Source organism: Dermochelys coriacea, chromosome 7 (genome assembly GCF_009764565.3).
Source record: "Dermochelys coriacea isolate rDerCor1 chromosome 7, rDerCor1.pri.v4, whole genome shotgun sequence".
NCBI lineage: Eukaryota > Metazoa > Chordata > Testudines > Dermochelyidae > Dermochelys > Dermochelys coriacea.
This window is the reverse complement of record NC_050074.1, coordinates 28,716,940-28,724,546: the sequence shown is the minus strand read 5'-3', so window position 1 is coordinate 28,724,546 and position 7,607 is coordinate 28,716,940.

Sequence of the window (7,607 nt, the reverse complement as noted above, 5' to 3'; positions counted from 1 at the left end):
TGATCAAAGCATTGATCCGGGAGCTGTTCAATGCCAATGATTGCACCTTGGTGGCACACTCTGAAGCACAAACTTCTTTGCTGTGGTGGCTCCTAACTTTAGCCTTGCCGTTTGCAAAACAAAATCTAAGGGTATGTATCAGCTAACTCCTCAACAACTTTACCATAATTCATTGATAAGTTTGGAAGGTACCATGCTCCAACCCTTCAAACAGTTGATTTATCCCAGCAGTGTATTAAATAATGAAGTGACTGTTGATCACGAAGTGGATGTGCAAATTAAGAAAGCTAGCACTGCAGATGGTCATCTTTATCACCAAATCTGGAAGAAACATTGAATCTGTCGATAGATAAAAATCAAAGTATATAATGCTGTTGTCCTCACAATATTGATTTACAGTTGTGAAACATGGGCCTGTTGTCAGTGCCACATAAAATAGCTTAATAGTTTCCATTTGTGATGCATACAATGACTGGTGGGCATCAAATGGCATGACCAGGTGTTCGACCTGGAAGTTTTGACAAAAGCTGATTTAGTTTGTATCAAGGGTCATTTGATTTGTGCCCAACTGCGATGGACTGGTCATGTAATTCATATGCCTGGGACTTGTCTAGTAAAACAAATTTCCATATTCTGAATTAAGCTCTGGCAGCCATAAGTGTGGAAGGCAAATGAAAAGATGCTCTGAAACAAAATCCCCACAAGACAAATATTTCTGATTTGACTTTTGAGCAACTGGCAACCGATCACATTGTGTGGCACTATACCATAAGGGTGGGTGTCCTCAACTTTTGAGAAGAACTACATTGTGCATCTGGAAGCACAGCACAGACATGGAAACAATGTGCAGCTCAGTTAACACAACCAAGCCAATGGCTCTGTGGTCAGTGTGGTAAACGCTGTTCTTCCCAAATTGGTCTGTGGAGCCATGCGAAGGCCCAGTAGTACAAACTGTGATTATCCACACCATCCTTAAAATGTCGGGTTGAGTAGTAGAATTATTGCTGATCTCTCTATCTCCTTTCCTCCTCTCCTCCTCCCTGACCCCAACTCTTTTTTTGTTCATTTCTTTGCATCAGATGTGGCTGGATTGCAAGAAGTACACAAATCGCTCACTAAAGTCAATGATATTGAAGTGTCTGCCTATTTAGGGGAAGTATCAATGATTAGCTTCAGTGATTCTGAGTCAACCTTTGCCCCTAAGCCATTGCTGCATTATAGACTGTTTGAGCAGTGGAGGAGGTGGTGCCATTGATGCAGTAGGCAGAGACTGGATAGATGTAAATTTTGATTGACAAGAGGCACAACCATATCTGAACAGTGTGCTTCAGGAGAGGAAGGAAGATACTTAAGAAAATATTAAATAACTGCATTTGCCTGATGGTGATTTGCTGCATTTTTGGGAACCCAAAAGAAAGACCTTTGGGAGCAGAACCCACTGTCCAGCACCTAGCCAATTAGTAGCATATTTTGTCAAATCAGCCAGCCATGTGTGTGCACACACATGGGAGCTGATCTTATGATAGGTTTCTGTGTATCAGGAGATGTGATAAAACCCTTCATTTCTACCACCCGCTCACCTGCTAGACAGCAAATGTCATAGCCCAGAGTCTTTGTTTTTGGACATAATTTTACAAGTGTTGCTTCTGAAGTTGCATAACACTGAAGTGGAATATCTGAAGATAGAGCTAGATGTAATCAAATACTATAAAAAATGGGCAACATTTTACAGGTGTTTGTGAGGTTGGTAAAACATGTAAAACTTCCTGATATTCCATAGGAGCACCAAAAAGCATACCTGTCTGTCTGCATAATGCTCATTTAGCCCCAGTTACCATGGTACCTAAGCACTTCTCCCATGTATTTATGTTATCAAAAATGGGTTCATAAAGCTTCTTTTTCAAAATTCCTGTTATACTTGTTGTCTGCATAGTTCTAAAGCATCAGGAGGGACAACATCTGGTTAACATCCACCTTCCCTTAGATGTTCCAGATAACAACAGTAAAAGTTGGGATCCTGTGCTCTTTTTTCAGTAAAAACTCCCAATGAAATCAATTAATGTTTTCTTTGAATAAGAACTGGAGGATCAGGCCCCAAAGTTGTGATTGTTAGTTAATACTACTGCTGCTGACATCCATGTCTCTTCATCTTTAATTTCACTCTGATCTCTCACATTGCCATTCTCTTCCTCCTTTCCACAACCAAAAAGAAAAAAATTTAACTGAACTTCATATTCAAACTTGAATTAGTCAGCAGGGAGCCTGCATCCTCTGGTCTGGCTGACACCTGTTCAGTATAGGACCGTACATAGGTGGGTAAAAGTAGCCTATTCCCTAGCATAAGTTAAAGCATGCATTAAGCTGTTCTAATTTATGCCTGGCCGTGGCTGCCCATAATCCTAAACAATTGTTATGGGAGCCAGGAATCACTGTTGCCTAGAGATGACCTGACCACTCCCTCTTTCCCTTGGGATTGTCCCTTGCACTGAGGGCTAAACCAGCTTTGAGGCTGTGTTATGTTACCAGAGCAGCACAAAACAGTCCTAGTAGGAGCCAAGTTCTGGTCAAAGGTTTTTATTAATGGTACTAGCAGTAGAAGGAACTTCTCCGTTTTTTTGAGGCCTTGAATTTGTCCCATTTTGTCATCAGATCAGTGTATTTGATGGATGGGAGCTTCTAAAGTGCAGCATCTAAAGTACACCTGTAACACACTCTCTTTGGACTGCTCTAGGATACGACCAAATAGTTCTAACAAAATAAGTGTTTTAGAAGTATATACTGGCTGGACATCAGTGTTGCTCCTCAGTAAAATGTATACAGGTTGACTCATTTCTCATCGGTTGTTGTTGTTTGTACTACATAGTACATTAAATATGCTCTAACTTTTCAGAACTTCTGTACCCAAACCAAAAATCAATTAACCTGAATTGAACTTCTAAACAAAACTCAACTATTAGTTTGTTTATAATCCTTATATTCAATATGAGACTAGAAGAGGCTAGTGGTTTCTCTTTAGAGTTAAGAAATGCAAATAAATAAGCTCCACTATGGGTTTAGTATAGGATAAAGACAGAGAACATAGAAAAATGGACCAGAAGTTGGACATTAATGTTGAGATCATGTACTATATCATAGTCTGATTTTTTTTAAAAACTATATTTATATGGAACAGCAAACACAGATTATGGCTTTGTATTTTATATGGCTTCAGCATCTGGTCTCTTGCTATAATTCACATATTTTCATAGCCATAATCTCTAGTTTCTTATTTGATGATGCAGACCTTTCTGATGCTGAAATGGAAAAATCTTGCCAAGTTTACTGAGAGTCATTTTGAAGAATAATCCCTTTAATTGCTGACAGTAAGAAAAGACCTCAGGCAAAAATGCATCATGCATATTAAATGACTGAAGATATTAATGTCCAATGTTTTTCATGGCCAGGTCGCTACAGAAAGAGGTGCTTTGAAAGAATCACTCCACAATTGCAAACTGGAAAAGCCACAAGACATAATCCACCTAACTTTTACTTTGCATGCATAATGAAGAGCTTTATTGTAGTTGAAATTGAAGCATGTGTTGACAACCTGCCAGCTATATCAAGCAGATATCTATCTTGGTATGCACCCTTCTGTGGTAACTAGCACCTTATATTGGGATGTAAATTCCATGGTATACACATAGGTTCAAAGCTATAACTGAATTGCACCAAGTAGGCAGATGTACGAGGCAGTTGATTTTAGAATATTGAGATTTGGCTTCACTCAGTGGTTTTCAATTAGTTTCAAGGGCATGCTGGGGGAAGCAAAAGTGTAGCAGGAGTTCGTTAGTTATTTCAGAACTATTAATATGATGCAGAATTGGAAATGTTTCAGTTATTTTATAGCATTTCATTTGTCACTGCTCAAGCACACCAAGATGAGGATGGATGCTCTGCATCTCTAATGGAGAAAGAAGGCATTAGATAGCTTCCATGATAGCTTCACGGAAGGGCTGGAAATCGTAAGGAGAAATGCAGCTGACTACTGGGAGATGACTCTTAGCAGCCAATATATCATTGGTGTATTGCCTGGAATTTTCTTCATTGCCTCAACCTAATGTCACTATCCCTGAGTGCTCTTTTTAAGAGAATTGCTTCCCTACACCATCATGTTGGGGTTTGTGGTGCTGCCAGCTGCATAAATCATGTTCCATGGAGGGATCCTTGTGCATTTGTTTAGTAGTGTAAGAATTTTGACTTCCTGCAGAATTCAAAAGTCAACAGAAAGAATCTCTGAAGTATACCCACATAGGGACAAGTGTGCCTGTGTTCAATAGCCCACTCAAGCCGTGGTTTAAGTGTGGATTTTGGAGATGGAGAATTTGTTTTAAACCAAATATGGGAACTATAAAAGTTTCTTACTGACTGACCATTTAATCTGAAAAGCAAAAGCAAAGACATTTTCTGAGAACAGCAGGTTGGAGTCTGCTCTTGTTGATATTCTTCATGTTGCTACTTAAGATATCTTAAAAGTTACTGTTTTCATATCTTTTACCCTTGATACTACATCACATTTTCAGCTTATATATTATACAGGGCCTGATCCGGCAATAATTCATATTCACATGAGTAATTCCATTGAAATCAATGGGACTAGTATGAGTAAGGAAAGTTAGTGTGAGTAAAGAGCCCACAGAGCATATCGTAGATATTCAGATGAAGGATATTCATTCTGATTTGGTAGCATTTTATACTTACTTTGCATTCACTAGTGCAAATGCCTACACAAAGTGCAGGGCAAGGGAGAATCAGACCCAATGACTCCCAGTTGAGTCTTTTAGCCAACTTGTCTCAGTTGATAGATCTCCTGTTTATTGACTGTGTGGTTCAGTGATTGAGTCTTGGATGTCAACACCAAATATGTGACATGACTAATTGTTGTTTACATTCTAGTCACTAGACTCCAGTTAGCAGAGCCAACAAGCTCTCTTTTCCCAGATATTGCTATACCCAGTTTAAGGAGATGTAAGATTTGTACCCATCCTTTTTCTCTGTGTGCCAAATCCTGCAATCCCTAGTATGGTGGTGGAGGAGCACTGCCTCCTATATGGTGTACAATTTGGATGGTATTCAGTAACTGAGGCACAGATTGATTCATTAAACACAGAAGATAAATATTAATATTTAATACCTGCTGCATTTGCTGAGCATGCTCCATCCTGCACAATGAATGAAGCATGGTCCTGTAAAAGAAAAAAGTGATAATGTAACCAAAGGCTGTACACACACAAGAGGGCAGAGTTAAGGTTTGACATTTCTTGACCTTTGAGTGCTTAACCATGCAACAGTAATCTTATTTTAGTGCGGTTTTTGGGATGGAATATTTAATCTATTTTGGCAACAACTCTGCAGGTAAATTTGATAAATATGTTAGACCTGTATATTGCAAAAGGTGAAAATTCTATCTAAGCTTCCTAATGAGTCTAGCATTGTTTTGTGTTTAGAGCTGGGAATTGTGAAACCTTGATTTTGTTTTTTACTCTGCTGTGATTTTTTTTTTTAAATCACTTAATCTCAGGATCAGTTTCTCCATATTTAAAATAGGACTGGTGATATTTACCCACATTTGTAAAATACTTTGAGGTAGTGGAAAGAAAGATGGTTTAAATGTTCAAAGTATTGCTATTGTAATTAAGGACTTCAAATTATACCATTAATGTAGATTTAAAATGTCATATCAACTTGTAAGTTTTAAACATAATCATTTATATTTGATGAGACTTAAGAATAAATAGTTGGTAAGCATCAATAAATACATTTTTGATGATACACTGGTATTTATTTAACATTCAAGTATCTTGTTAAAGCTAAAATTATATAAATACAGTGGATTTTGTTGAAAAATTAATTTGTGTTTTAGAGATATTATCGATTCCAACGATAATTGAGGAATACAGCTAGAACTGGTAATACCTCTAAAACCATAATGAACTTTTAAAGTGTGCCTGTTGTATATGTTGCTATACTGATACAGAAGAGAAGAATCTGTTGGCTGGGTATTCATTTTAAGGGCATTTCATCTCTGGAATGCATTTCTCCCCTGGGTCTGCCACAGACTGGATTTGTTAACCTTACAGATATGCTGCATAGATTTTTTTTTTTTTTTTCCCCCAAAGATGTTGGGATGAAAGATGGATGTAGTTCTTCACAGATGTGGGATAATAAAACATGGAGGGCAGATCTGATTGTGATTATGGGGCAGCAGAACTGGATTTAAATGGTTTAATGTCTTATTTTTTAAAATAATGTTAATTTTAAGCTTTGTATAATATGGACCTAGAGTTTGGGATGGCATTCTTGTATCTGTTATTTATACATTTTAAATAAATAAAGTATTATTTCTAAAGTAATTATTAATTGCTTTATTGAGGATTATGTAATAGTCATTACTGTACAAAATTGTTACCCTGCATAAATACGTTTAAAATAATCAATTGGGACAGCATCATCTGCAAAACCATTGTTCGAGGGAATTCTGTCTGTCTTGGATATATAGTTATTTCATGAACTATTTAGTCAATATTGGTGATTATCAGACATATTAGAAAAAAGTATTAATATTTCGTAGATGCCCAATGAGAATGTCCTCTATGATCTGACATGCAGCTTGTTTCCATAAAAGTTATTAGCTTGCACGAGGTATATGTGCCAATACTGTGAGTCATCTGCCTATTTTACTGTGACATTTCAAAGCTCAATTATCTATAGTATAATTTTTTTTGGTAGCTGGCTATGTTGCCCATCTGTGAAATCATCACTTTGAGTCCTAAAAATAGGAATTAAACTGTTTTAAGCCAATTTTGGACCTACTTGAATGCCACTTTGAAATTTAGTCATGTAGACAAATATTTTTATACATTTTGCATTCTCTCAGTATAGATTCTCTAAATTTAAGGTGATCTAGTCCTGTTGGCAACACTTGACAATCATCTAAGTAGCATGGTGAAAATATCTGGAAATTCTTTCTGGCTCAGGGCCTGATTCAATGCCTATTGAAGCCAGTGGAAGGACTCGCAGTGACTTCCATTGATTTGGGCCCCAAGTGAATAGAAGTAACACATGAATATAATATAACCAGCATTAAGAGGTTGTGGGGAAGTAAGGAAAAAGGAATAAGGTTAGAACTAGTTATTTACTAGTAATGAAGGGATCACTGGAGCAAAATGTGAAGAAAGCTAAAGACAGTGGTAAGAGGGTAACGGAGTGCCTGAAGAAGAGAAAGGATAGACTCTTTGGGAAGATATGGGAATCTGGGAGATAGAGAGTAAAATCTTTGCCCCATTGAAAGTCAATAGTATAACTCCCTTTGACTTCAATGGGACCATGGTTTCACCCAAAGATTTAAGAACGTTAGCAGAAAGAGATATAGAGAGTGCCTTGAAAACAGATAGAGGGAGCAACATATGTAGGTAGAGGAATCCCTGAAAGAAGATAGTGTATTGTTGAGTGATTGAATCCTGGGAGATCCATCGAGCCAATTTTATTATGTATTTTCATGTCACAAGACGCCAAATAATCTAATTAATCAGGAAACCACAGTTTGTTACATTTTTAGTAATTTGCAGTGA